The following is a 14,848-nucleotide window of genomic DNA, read 5'->3' as shown; positions in this document are numbered from 1 at the left end:
GAACTCTCTTGTTAGATCAGTGTATAGGGATGTTTGGAGAGCCACTGGCATTTACCACAATATATTAGATTTCATCAGTTCCCTTTGATAGTTCCTTCATTTGTTTCAATATATTCTCATAGTAAATAACCAGTTCATGTCCATCTGCACATATGCACAGTGGTCATTTTGATAGGCAATGCCAACCTGCTCTCCATGGAGAGCCCCCACATGGTCCTCCTATCCCTATGTGTGTATTTATGAGGGTGCTGCCAAACATCAGGATTTTGCTAATCTGACAGGTTAAAAATAGGATCTTGTTGTGGTTTTAATTGCTTTTCTCTTTCTCATTATGAGTGAAGATAAACATCTTTTCATATGTTTAAGATCTATTTATATCTCTTTGCAACATTTGTTCTGGTCTTTTGTTCATTTTTTCAATTAGTAATAATATTAAGAAGTATGACTCTTGTCTGCTGAGTCTCTCTGCATTTCTGCAGGAAATATTACAAAATGAAACATTCAGTGCATGGAAGGTGAGTGAAAAAAAATCAATGCAGACCTTTGTATTTTCTGTGATGAATCTTTTGAAAGTCAGAAACTTCTGTAAGTTTGAATTAAAATAATATTTTATTTAATATTAGAAATGTTTTGCTCATTTACAATCAACTTCACTTTCTGTGAGACATGTTTTTTGGAAAGCAAACAGAGATTCCCATTTGGAAACAAAATAAGATCAGTCAGACTCGAGAAATATTAAATTTACTTTAGATCTACTTTTTGATGAGTCTGTATTGACCACACCTCTTTTGGCCACATGTTATCCCTCTGTTCAGAGATATGGAACTTTCCCTGCCCTGGTAAAGCAGACACAAAGGCAAGAATCTTTGCGATCACTCAGAGCTTTGTGGGGCAGACATCACTGTCTGGACACTAGCAGCCTCTTTTGTGGTTTTAAACCTGAGCGCTTTCCTTCCCTAGTGCACCTGGGTGGCCTTGAACTTGGGCAGTGCAGAGAGGTAGAGCTCTGGTATGGGACATAGAGTGGGTGCAGATGGGTGCTGGTGTGGATGATGGTATTTTATTTTCTCAGGCTTCTTTTGTTTCTGTGCTCTGTCAGATGTGGTTGATTCATGGAAAAGGCTCAAAGTCAAACCAGCACTTACAAAGGCAGTGCCCAGTTGGCTGGGGTGTTAGAAGAGAAGTTGAGGGCAGTTAAACCACTATCAACTCCACTCAGTTTCAAAAGTCTACAGCTAATGGAAGGAAGCATCCATGTTCACACGGTGAGACTGGGATGGGACCTGCTCTCCCTGCAGTGACAGAGGGACAAAGGAAGTGCCTCAGCTGCCCTGGGCACTGGGAGTCTGATGCTAGGAGTGTTCAGACAATGTACCTTCTGTCAAAGCTCCTGACATTGGGTTTTTGTTTGTTTGTTGTTTTGGGGTTTTGTTTTCTCAGTATAGGCAGAGTGATACATGACCAATGTCCATGAAGCTATTAGCCTAGGTACATGTAGATGTTCACAACAGCTATGTATTTCAGGAACAGAGACACAGAAGCCCTAAGTTCATCTGTGTGACTGAATGTCATAGAATGAGTCAACTATTCTCTCTGTAGGGACAAAATGGCTTCAAAGTCAATGCAGTTGAGGCTTTATAGACAACATTATCATCAGATAAACAGGTGACTGGGGTCAGTCAGAAGAGGCTGCTCCTCAAAGTGAGTATCAAAAGAAATATCTCTACCCCACCATGCTAGTCATGGTGCAGAATGGGTTCCTCGACTCTGGGCTCAATCTGTCCAATCCTGTGCAGTCATATAACTCTGCTGCTAACTACTGATAAGATAATAACTTTAGGCTTCCACATTCTGACTTCATGACACCTTGGAATCATATACATCAATCTCCTTGATCCGTGCTCAAATCAACCCTCAGCTTTTGACAGTCTTGAATTCTTCCTAAGAGGATTGGCTTCATCCTGATGCTTTAACCTGATCTGAATGGAAGAACATTCCTTTTCATGGTAAATAAATAACTTGACATCTGGCTTATGTGTCTTGGCTTTGGGTTTAGTGTATATGCAACTCCATTCCTGAGGCAGGAGACTATCACTGAGATATCACCACTGAGTTGCTCATGTCCCATTCCCCAGGACCCTGAGAGTATTCTGATCCCTTCTCCACCTGTAGAAGCTCTTCCTGGTGAGGCCCCAGCCTCCCCAGAGCTTCCTGGTTAGAATGTTGAGATGGGGCCCACTCTCAGAACAAGCACAATGGTGAGTAGATCTGCATAGAAGCTCAGCTCCCACCCAAATCTAGCATCATCACTACTACAGTCAGGTTTCTCCTGAATGGCACAAGTCACAATGAGGGAAAGTAATAGGCATGCTGCCCCTTGGAGGAGCAGAGGCCAATATTCATATTTATTCAAATAGCTTGTGATTTAATTTAGATCATGTTTATTCAAAGTAGGTAAGTATGAAGGAAAGTGATAACAACGACTTCCAAGGACGAATACTTATAGCACTTCAGATCTGGATGTTAGAGAAAGACACGATTTCATGGCAAAAATCATGCAACATACATAGTGACATTTTACATACATTTACATTCCCTCCTCCTTCCCCTTTCTTTACTACAGAAAACTTCAGGACAAACACATAATGGAAAACAAGAAAATACAACTAATCATTTGGACAGGCTGGGTCTTATTACTTTTTAAAATTGTACAAAGAGCTCATGTGCCTGTTTTTCAAAAGAAAAAAAAACATACAAAGGAAATATAGGGTATTAGAAAAGAAATACAAAAGAAATCTGAAACACGAAACAAAAACTCCATTCTGTGAATTAAATTAAAAAAAGGTATTTCATTTACTACAAAAGTGTTATTTCAACATATCAAGCACATGGTTTTTCTTCAATTATTCATTGGCAGATCAGACTCAGTCTCACTGAATAAAGGAAGAATCATGACATAATGACCTGGACGACCACAGGCAGGAGACTGAATGTGTGTGGATGTGGGACAATGTCCTTGAGATATCACTGTAAATAGTTTTTTACCGGCTGCTCAACAAAATGCAGTGGATGTCATCATTCCAACTATCAATGGGGAGACTTCATCTCTATCTGTAGGCCTGTTGGCTTGATTTTTTTAAACTTATAAAGTCAGAATACAACTAACAAAAATCGAGTCACAGAATCAAAATCTGCAGTGCTTGAGTCAATAATTTTCTTTGATTCTCCTTATTTTCTTTGTTTTGCCAGAATAAAACAAAATGAAATCCAGAAAATTTTATTATCTTATATGCAAAGTTGAATGTTGCCGCAGCCCGGCTGGCTGGGCAAAATAATCAGGGGGGTGACAAACAACTTGTGCAGATTGATACAGCAGGAGTGGGAGCCGTTTATTGCAGGACAGGAGCAGTATTTATATATTCCACACAGCTTATCTAATTAGCATAAACTAGATACATCAGTCAACCAATAAGGAATCTCCACACTTAATGGCTCGCTGGTGTTACTTCACAAACCACTCCCTCTGGCATTTTGCCAGGCACCATCCAGACTTGTTTACGACTCTAACATTTCCCTGGCAAAATGCCAGGCGCCATCCTGACTTGTTTACAACTCTAACATTAACTGTAATCTACAACAAATTGTAACTCGGTATCTTTACTAATGGTGTCATTGCTGGTATAATTTTTCCAAGGGCTTCTTGCATGGAGCCATCAATTGGCTTGGTATTGTGGCATTTTGTATCCTCCCTTTCTGTTTGTAGCAGGTTATTTATGGTGTTTCTGTAAAAACCACTATGGTTGTTATTTAAATTAAACAAAAGGGGGGAAATGTTAGAGTTGTAAACAAGTCAGGATGGTGCCTGGCATTTTGCCAGGGAAATGTTAGAGTCTGTAAACAAGTCTGGATGGTGCCTGGCAAAATGCCAGAGGGAGTGGTTTGTGAAGTAACACCAGCGAGCCATTAAGTGTCCATTAAGTGTGGAGATTCCTTATTGGTTGACTGATGTATCTAGTTTATGCTAATTAGATAAGCTGTGTGGAATGTATAAATACTGCTCCTGTCCTGCAATAAACGGCTCCCACTCCTGCTGTATCAATCTGCACAAGTTGTTCGTCACCCCCCTGATTATTTTGCTGCAGCCGGACTGCGGCAAATGTGCAGAATAATCTTTCAAGGAGCTCAATTCTATATGAACATAAGCAATGTAGTAAATGTTCTCATATCAGCATAGTAATAATAGCTGCAGTTTACTGAGTACTTATTTACCAGGTATTACAGTGAGCATATTACATACTTTAATTTATGTCATCCTAATACTAATACTGATACATACATAGTTGTTATTATTATCTTAGTTTTATAGATATTTTACAGGTACAAATTTGAAACTTTGATAAGCTTAATGACCTCATAGGTATGGTTTGATCACAATTCTGTATGATTAGGAACACTGCTTTGATCACAGAGAGATGAGCTCAACAAAATAAAACTTTTATATCTCCTTTTAAATAGAAATGTTTTCAGGGAGAAATAGAGAATTCTGTCATCCAATTTGTGATTATATGATTTTTTTCTTTAGTATTAGGCTCTATAACCCAGGGCCATGTGGAGTTATTTAAATTTTGTTGTCTAAGTTGGTTGTTTATGTAGATACAACCTGCAGAGAATTTTATTATGCAATCAATTGTGATTTTACAACTGGATTCAGAAAAGAAAATAGGGGCATAGCAAAAACTTTGTTTATTAGCAGCAGAAGGTCATCAAAATGGTGCACAAAGATGCTCTCTGATTATTAACTTTGGCACTGCATTCCCAACTACTCACCAGCAGAAGAGCACAGAAATACGCAAGGTGGATGGGAAATACAATGTTGGACTAGAAAAAAATCAGTCTTGTCTGAGACAGCCATGCCCTGCTCTGCTTCCTGCATGGTTGCCTAGAGAGCACCTGACAGGGGCTGAGGACCACGAAGGTGTCAAATCCTATGTTTTCATGTTGCATCTTATTTAGCTATTATCAACCCTTTAATAGAATTGGAGATTGCAGCATCCAAGATCATGCAGGCATTGCTAGTAGCAGAGAATGGATTTAAAGCTAGAGTACAACTGTCGTTAAAACTTAGACTCTTTTTGGGGCTGGGGATGTGGCTCAAGTAGTAGTGTGCTCGCCTGGCATGCTCACAGGGTTGGATCCTCAGCACCACATACAAATAAAGATGTTGTGTCCGCCGAAAACAAATAAATAAATATTAAATTCTCTCTCTCTCTCTCTCTCTCTCTCTCTCTCTCTCTCTCTCTCCTCTCACTCTCTCTTTCAAAAAAAAAAAAAAAACTTAGGCTCTTCATTAAAACTTAGCCTTTTTGCTGGGGATTGTGATACACATCTGTAGTCCCAGTGACTCAGGAGGCTGAGGTAGGAGGATCATAAATTCCAGCCCAGCCTTAGCAACTTAGCAAGGCCCTAAGCAACTTAGCAAGACCCTATTCAAGTAAAAGTAGTTTCCAAGTGAAAACTGGAGAAAGGCTGCTTTGGTCCACAACCTTGTTGAAACAGAAAAAAGGATTACCTGAGTAGTTTAATTTTTTAATACTGAAAGGACAGAGCTTGGGGAAATTGAATTCCAAATTTTCAAATAGGTTTTTACTTATAGATTTTTATTATAATTTTAATCAAACTCTTTTCCTTAAAAAAATGCATGGATTCTGTGGAATAATCATCTTGAAAGTTCTTTGTGAAATCCTTTGGCCAGATTTTTCTGGTAACATACAGATCAGTGCACCTTAGCAAAGTAGTATCTCCAGAAGAACTGACTTAGGGAGAGAGTTGTATCAGGTTCTCAGTACAATTCCTAGAAAAATGGGTGAAGGAGTCAACAATGACTAAAAGATAAAAGAAAAATAATTGTCGTTGCTTTCAAATGATAGAACAGAGGACATTTTTTTTTTTGAATTTTTAATATTTATTTATTTAGGTTTTTGGCGGACACAACATCTTTGTTTGTGGTGCTGAGGATCGAACCCGGGCCGCATGCATGCCAGGCGAGCACGCTATCACTTGAGCCACATCCCCCATCCCTGTGGCTGTGTATCTTATAGATGGAAAAAAAAATCCAAATGCTGGGGGCAAATACAGAGAAACATTGATTTTTTTTAAATTTATTTATTTATTTATTTTTATTGTTGGTTGTTCAAAACATTACATAGTTCTTGATATATCATATTTCACACTTTGATTCAAGTGGGTTATGAACTCCCATTTTTACCCCATATACAGATTGCAGAATCACATCAGTTACACATCCATTGATTTACATATTGCCATACTAGTGTCTGTTGTGTTCTGCTGCCTTTCCTATCCTCTACTATCCCCCCTCCCCTCCCCTCCCCTTAAATGACTTTTTGAGGAATTATTTATAAAAGTAAAAATGTTTACAATCAAACAAAAAACACATGAATTATGAATCAGTATATTTTACTTCTCTAATATGTCTATTGATGGAAGAAACAGAATGAAAGGAAACAGGAGCTAAAATAAATATTAATGACATTATAATTACACTAAAAATACTCGGCACAGAGGATGTAATTTAAAATTCTTTCCTCTTTATTTTTTTTCTATCTGTTTTCTTCTGGTCTTGATTTCTCTCACCTTAGGGTAATAGAATAAAATACTACTTTTTAAATAATTCTATTCTGTATGTTGATGTCACTTTTGATACAAAGTTACCTTAATTTCTTTCATGTTATATTTTAAAATTTTTGGAAATGATTTTTTTTTTAATTTCTGTTTGATCATTGACATAGAACTAAAGTCAAAATTATAAGATTTATTTAGACTTTTTAACTGTCCTCTTAGTGTTTTCTTCTCTTTTCCTCACCCTCTATTAACAATGTATGTTTTAGGTTTTTTGGATATTTTCACTTTCTCTTAAGTATTCAAAAGAAGTCTGTCATCTTAAAATAAATCAATCTTGTGTTCACCATATGTGCAATTCATATTACTTCTATCTGAATCACTTCTATCTGATATTTATTTTTTGTTGTTCTAAAATATTCAGTTTTTATACATTTTAATCAGGTTTTTTGTTTGTTTTTTATTTTCTGGCATCTGGGTTTGATACATTATCTAAGATGCCCACATTTCATGATTATACATAAAGAAATTTATATTATTCTTTTTTAATGTTTTCAATGCTTTTCTTAATGTTTTATTTGGTGTTTGTATCATTGATTCGTCTGGAATTTTGGAATAATAATTACTGTGACAGAAGTAGCAATACGAATGAGAGATACCTGTGGGTACTTCTTCTCCTGTTGTTACTCTCCTAAGTATTCTATATATGGTCTCCTTTTATGTTTACCAAAATCTGTTTGAGGGTTCAGACACCACTGAACTTTACATGAGAAACTATGAGATGACAGGTCAACTAATTTTCCCAGGTTATAGAATTTGAAGTTGTAGAGATTTTACCCCCAACTGTATGGTTGATAAAATGTTGCTTGTTGATTTGATTTACGTTTTCTTATTTTTAAGGTCTAGCACCATTTTACAAGTTTATTGACTACTTAACCTTTCTTTTAAATGAATTGCTATTTTAAACTTCTTGCTCATTCTTCTTTGTAATATTCATTTTTTCTTATTTGTTTGTAAAAGGTCTTATACAGTATTTTAGAGATATCAACTCTTCATCAAAGGCATTTGAAAGACTTCCCCTCATTGATTTGTTTGTATCATTCACTTGTTGGTGAATAGAAATTTGAATGTTATACTTAATAAAATCTATCAATTCTTTCTCACAGCCTCTGCTTTTGATGAAAGGATTAGAAAAGAGCTATATCATGTGCAATTTGTATTCAGTTTATTCATCTTAAATTTAATGCTTTCTGCTTTTAGTTTTATTGCACCTAAATCTCTATTCATAAGTGGTAGGGTAGCAGTTAAACAGTATTTGTTCCCATATGGTGATCCAATCTCCAAAGGAAAATTTATTGAGCAAGCAATTATTTCCTTGCTGATCTCAATGTAAAATTTCATCATTTGTTAAAACCTTACATACATGTGGGTCTGTTTGGATTTTCCATTGTGTCCCAAGGAACTTTTTATTCTAATACAGGAACAGAATTCCTTTCTTTACTGTGGGGTTTTATATGCTGAAGGAACAAGTTCCCTTTATGACTTTCTTGTTTTAAGAATCTTTCCACTCTAATGTGATAGCATCTTTACTTTTCTCATTTTTAACTTTGTGCCTGCTATCCCAGCAAGGACCCTCCAGGCTCTGAGGCATTGCAGCCTGCTGGGACCTCCAAGGTCATCCTGCATGTGCTCTGCAGTCTTTTCCTTTCAGAGTTGCTCCTGTGGCAGCATCATGTCACTGCCCTTGTGGCCCTAGAGGCCAGAGTCTCCTACATGTCTGATTTACCAGCAACACAAAATGAATTATCCAAAGAGGCCAAAACGATGACTGACAGGCATGTTGTCCAACAATTAATTATAAATATTTAAAATATATATCCAAATAGTATTGTAACAGCACTGGAAGAAAATATACATATGTGCAGCTTAACTTCTATTACTCTTTTACCGAACTTATTTAATCATCTATCTTTTGTACATTGAAATCAAGTAGACATCACTACACTTTCTGAGGGTAGAATTGCCAAATAAAATACAGAATGACTAGGATGCATGTTTGAATTTCAAACAAGAAGCAAATATGTCCCAACTATTGCATGGCATGGCACTCTATGTGATTTTTTTTTCTTTTAAATAAAGCTCACAGCCCTAACTGAAGGAACCATTTGACTTGAATATAAAGAGAAATTTATTAAGAAATTAATTTGTACACCCCCTCCACCACACACACAAGCACATACACACACAACCCGATTTACCATGGGGGAATATAATTTGCAACCAATATAATTGATCCAAGTTTTTCTTAATAAAATGGACTCAAGGCTTATCAGATTTACAGTTGATGATTGTTCCCAACATCTATTTACAAATGTAAGTGAAGGTGGTTCAGGAACATGATGAAGAAGTTTCATCTCAGGACAAGACCAAGGCAGTACCATCAACCTGAAAACTGAATTTCTGGGGGATTTTCATGTTTCCACAAGGCAGACAAATTTCATCCAGGGCTCTGCTTCCCACATTTGTGTTCAACCTGCTTTAGCTCTGAGTTCTCTAGGCTCCTGGCTTCTCCTTCTCTGCAGAGGACCTGCTCTCAGTGGCCATCTGGGGGCACTAAAGAAGTGGGCAGAAGCACAGAGGCAGAGGCTCCTCCCAGCACCACTCTGTGGGTAAACAGCTGGGTAGTCTTCTCAGGCACTTCCTCAGTTACTTCTCCCTGCCTCTGATGCAGTCAGGAGGATCAGGTTTCAGTCACTGTTGGAGGAATCCCTTCCATTTTGAGCAGGATTTGAGTTTTGAGAGGTGTTTCTTCTCTTTTTATCATCTGGTCCTTTTCTTTGTAAGCCCCAGGGAAGAAGGCATGCTGTGGGCTCTAGCCCTACTTTTAGCCACCCTGCCTCCTGGTAAGTATGTGGCACAGATGCTCATAGGATGTTGTTTTCTCCAAAAAAGGCCATAACAAAGAATTCCATTACATCGTTGCTGTTAATTATTATTGTTGTTACCATTCCAGGCAGTCAAACATCTTCCAGTTTGGAAAGGAGAATGATGTCAGTCACACGTTTACCTGGGTCACTTGTGGCAATCACTTGTGACTTACAAATCACAAATAACTACATCCACTTGTACCAATTCAAGGAGGCAAAGGCCCCACAACGCCTTCTCTACTATAATTTTTTAAGTTGCAAGGTTGTGGTGGACTCTGGAATCCCATCGGGGAAATATGTTGTTTATAAAGGTGCAGATGGGAGATGTAAATTTACAGTAAGAAATCTGGAAGAAAGTGACTCTGCTGTGTATTCCTGTGCCTATTGGACTAGCACAGTGATTTAGATTGGTCCTTGTGTACACTCAAAATTGTGCTCTGTTTCTGGTATACCACCTAGACAAATCCTCATCTCACTTCCTGCCATGAACTCACTGTACTCTGAACAAAGGGAAATCATGAGCCTGAAGCCCAACTACCATCCTCTGTCAATCCCCTTAACAGCTATGCATTGCCCCCAAATGACTCCTAAGACCAAACTCCCAACTGCTATCGCTCATCCTTGGCCAAGAATCCTGGCTGACAGCATCATTCTCTCAGCTCTCCTAGGGCCTGTGGAGGCACATTCAATCTGTTGACTAGGAACACAAGGTCACTTGGGGTTGATCAGTTACAGGTGAAAATTAGACGAGAGTAGAAAGGAAGCAAAACAACTTGCCCAAGACCACACAACTTTCCTGCTAAATTTCGGAGCACTGAAAATCTGCAACAGGACCTGTGAGTGACAAATTCCAATGATAGCCCACATAGGGAGCAGGCACTTTGGGCAGAAATTACTTTCCAGTACTTGTCCTTTCCTCAAAGCAAACAGCATACTTATGTCTCCATTACTATAGAGTTTCTAAATGAGGCCTTAGAGAGGTCTACTGCCATACCTCGCACCATGTGACCACCCTGGTTCTCCAGACCTGTTCAGACTTTAATGAGTTTCTGCCTTGATTTCCACATTTCAAAAGCTGAGAATAATACTGTTTATTTCATTAGGTTACTTTTAGGATCTAATATAACTCAGGTAACAAGTCAATCATGCCACTGCTCCAGCCCCCTGCACATCAAGGGAGTTTGAGAGTACAGGAAGCGTCCCACCACATTTCCTCTTCGGGCGAGTATGACTCCAGCAACATTTTTAAAGTTGATTTCTCAGAACTCAAACTATTCATCCCCTTTCCCTTCATCTTGCAATTAGATTTGTGTATATCCTCTCTCTAGAGCCTCGTCCTCCCTCTCCTACTTCTCTTATTAATGACATCCTTGCACAAGACAGGAATTGGCTCAGGCCCCACCTGGCCTCAACCACTCACCAAGCTGTGGCTTTTGGCAGCAGTTTGAGACCAGAGGTCACCCTGAGCTTCTGTCAGGAGCAAGAGTCATGTCAGGCCTCCTCACCCTCCTCTGGGTCCTCTTGTTTCCAGGTAAGTCTCCCACCTTCTTGCAGAGTGACATCTGCAGAGGCTTCCAGGCTTGGGGTTGCCTCTGCCTCACAGTTTTCTCCTTCAAAGCGGGGCAGCCACTCATCATGCTGGAGCAAGCGACCAAGGTCCTGGCACACAAGGAAAACTCTGTCTTTCTGCAGTGCTTGGTCCACAGCCAGGTCAGCTACCTCCACCGGTACCAGCAGTACCTCTGGATGGGTATGTTCAGCAGGGTTGTGCAATGGGATTCAAAATCTTGAAATCAGGTAGAATCACAACTGTGAACACCAGGAATGGCAGTAGCTGTTCTCTGTTGGTGTGGAAGGTAGAAAAGGGTGATGAAGGTATGTACTACTAGGCGACCTGGAGTGGCACAGCCCTGGGGACCAACCCAGACCCCACACAAAAAGGCCTCTTCTCCTTCCTGCCAGGCCTTGGACATGTTCACTAACTTTTGGTCCCTTCGGTTTCCTTGTGGCATGAAAGTAGAAAAAACCCACTCCTGGCCTTCAGCCCCCTGGCCTCTACTGGTTTCCCCTCAGTGCTCCCACCACAGATAAGGGGATGAGGCCAAAGAGAGGTGAGTTCTCAGGCTGCCACAGAATATGTGTGCAATCCAGTCAAAGGGACCCTCTCAAAGGGCCTCCTCTTCAAAGGTTCTGAAACATGTGGAGGATAAGCAGTGCTGATCCATACCAGTGCCACTGGTTCCAAGTGGTTTTTGAGCACTTGAAACACTTGAAAAGGAGCTATTGAAAAGGTCCAAGCTGAGATGGACTGTAGGGCTAAAATATAAACCAAACTTTGAAGACTAAGTATAACAAAAGTGAAATAATTCAAAAACATTTATATTGATTCAATGTTATATGATTATATTTTAGACACCTTGGATTAAATAATGGTAGTAGTAAAACTAATTTAGCTACTTCTCTTTACTTTTTAATGCACTAACTAGAAAATTTTTAATTTGTGGCTCATGTTGGTGATGTTTTTATCTATGGATAATTTAAGGGTCTGACCATCTCACCCAAAGAATGCACAAATAAAATATTCGACATGAGATTTCTTGAATGAAAGACCCTCTGTATTTACCACCAAATGGTTGAAAACACTGAGAGAGGGAACTTACTCTTAATTTCCAGCTTCTAAGTTCTTGTCCCATAGACCCTTCTCACATGACATTAGTCAGTAGGAAGCTTGGGTAACAATATTGCCCAAGTCCAGCACCCTCATCCATTGGAGAAATAGTGCAGGAGCTGATGTTAGGAGCTAATCCTCATGGCAGGGTGATGTGTGAAACCCTGGGGGAGTCGCTGGGTCCTTTGCCCTCCACTGCTCCTTGAGCATCGCCCAGCATGGGACATGGATGCACCCAGGCTTCTCCAGAGTCAAGTTCTTCGTGCTGTTTCCACTTTCCACAAATGGCTGCTAAACCATGTGACTACAATTTCTGTAATAAAGCCAAGTCATACAAATAAGATATTGTTGTGTCTGTCTTCATACAAACAACCAACTTCTTTAATAGAAAAATAAATGGAAAAAAAAATAAACCTGTGTTCCCAATCCTCCAGCACCTAAGAGGAAACTCCTCTGCTGATGTGTGTGAAGAAAAACAACAATGAAACCAAAAGATTTTTAAAGGTTTAGTTGAAGGTAAACACTTTTTTACATTGAAGATCCAACATTTATACAGGTATTTATGAAAATATCAATAAAATAAAAGCAGATTATGAGTAGAAGGGGCAAATGATTTCCAAGAAAAGTGATCCTTCAGGTTCTCAACTCATTGTCTCTCTCTCTCAACTTCTGTTTTTGTGACTAGAGATGTATAACTACCACATGCCTGATTTCTAAAAGAGCCCCATGATCCTTCCTGCACACAAAGTCCTAAGTCAAAGCTAAGTCCTCCCAGCACGTATCAGAAGGATGGAAGGAGAGGTGCTGAAACTTACTTTTTGTTGTTGTTTTGTTTTCAGATTGCTCCTTCATTTCTTATTCCTCAATGTGCTAATAATGCCAGATGGGTACAGAAAAGAGAGGCCTTGTGCACTTCCTGCACCTCTTTCAAGCTTGGCTCCAGATAGGAGTGAATTCTGTGAATTGCTGGTGACTGGGTGTGGCCAAAGGAGGCACAAGTTCCTAAAGGAGCTCTCTACAGAACAACATACTTCCTTTAGCCCAAGACACCAAGCTATGAACCTTCACTCTTCATTGATGATGCTCTAACCTTAGTGGATTCTGTGACCTTAAGCAGGTCCTAGCTCCTATAGACATTAGTGTATTAGTCCAAAAAGAAGAGAACAGTGAAAAATTGGATCTCTCCTTGGACTCTATCCCATGATTTCAGTTTCAATGACCAGAGTGAAAAATTAACTATTATCTGTGTGAAAATCTCAGGGAAATATTTAGATACCAAGTATATTTTTTATAATGACTTCATCTTTATGGTAATTATCACTAGACTTGAAAGCCTTTATTTCTAAGTAGGGGGTACCAAGTTCTTTCATTCTCATTGTCACTTTCTTTGTGGGAGCCTTGCTGCTGGCCTGTCTCTTCATGAGAGACTAGTGTGACAAGAGCAGTACTAGTATATTTCTAATGCTCAACTGGGCATATTCAGTGAAGGCAACATGACAGATTCTGACAGAAACAACTCTCGGGGTTTGCTCTCAAAACCTTTCTTCCCAATTTTGGCCTAACAGTAGTTAAGGCACTGATGCAAACCCTCTACCTGAGCTAACTTATTTATGCTTCACAAATGTCCAATAAGGTGGGTCCTGATTTTATTCTTACCAGATAGATGAGAAAAGGCAGAGGGAGGTATTCAAATATTACAGGCTTTGTAGTCAGAAAAAAAAAAAAACACTCTCAAATCTGTCAATGACAAGTTGTGATAAGTTGAGTCTCATTTTCTTCCAACTGGGCCTCATGGAGATTACACTATTTTACATAGTTCAACATGAGAAAGGATACAGAGTGCTTGGGACATGTTATCACTTGGTATCTGGTATTTTTGTTTGTTTGTTTTACGGGTTATATTTTAAATGATGATCTTTCACTGCATGAAAAGAAATACTTCAATGACCACTATTCCACTCATTCCTTCACTTTTTATTCTATTCCACAAATAACTGGAAGTAAAACTAAATAAAGCATAGTCTCATTCCCCTCATAATGGTTCCCAAATGAGTCTAATAAGAGATAACAATAACCATACAGCCCCAAAATTGGGAAGAAAGCTTTTGAGAGACAGAGACACTAAAGGCACCACTAGAAAGCAATTGGAGGTACATTCACCCCAGACTGCCTGGGTGAGAAGATTTCTGGAGGAGACAGTGCCTGAGCTGAGTCCAGAGATGAACAGGAGTTCACCAAGAAAAGTGGGATATACAGCAGCACATCTGTGGATTGAAGTAGTATTCACAGGTGTGATATATTCAGAGAAGCACAGATGTGGATCTTGGGCATCTAAGGAGAGAATACCTGAAGACAGAAAAGAAGGGAGGAGATGCCATCTCATAGGATTCATGTTCTAGCAGCTCTGGACTTGATACTCAGAAGCAGAGTAGAGCAGAATGAAGAATTCTAAGCAGGAAATGAACTAGATAAGATCAGTACCCAGGTGGTGGGTAAGAGGGTGGTAGGATCCAGTGTTTGCAAAATGTGAAAGACAGAATGGAGACAGGTGTGAGCCAAGCCTGTTTAAGACGTAGAATCCACAAAAACTGAACTGTGAAAAATTAGAGGAGAGAGT

The 14,848-nt window shown here is 39.1% G+C and overlaps 1 long non-coding RNA gene across 1 annotated transcript; it reads right to left on the bottom strand.

Moving 5' to 3' along the window:
* Window positions 1-8,922: 8,922 nt before the first annotated feature.
* On the bottom strand, window positions 8,923-13,310 carry LOC125611527. Its single transcript, XR_007341706.1, has 2 exons — window positions 12,224-13,310; window positions 8,923-11,404 (listed from the first exon to the last, which is right to left on the bottom strand). It is a non-coding gene; the product is annotated as an uncharacterized LOC125611527 (long non-coding RNA).
* Between the last annotated feature and the right edge of the window lie 1,538 nt (window positions 13,311-14,848).

Source organism: Marmota marmota, unplaced genomic scaffold (genome assembly GCF_001458135.2).
Source record: "Marmota marmota marmota unplaced genomic scaffold, marMar, whole genome shotgun sequence".
Classification (NCBI taxonomy): Eukaryota; Metazoa; Chordata; class Mammalia; order Rodentia; family Sciuridae; genus Marmota; species Marmota marmota.
This window is presented reverse-complemented; position numbering and strand designations above follow the sequence as displayed.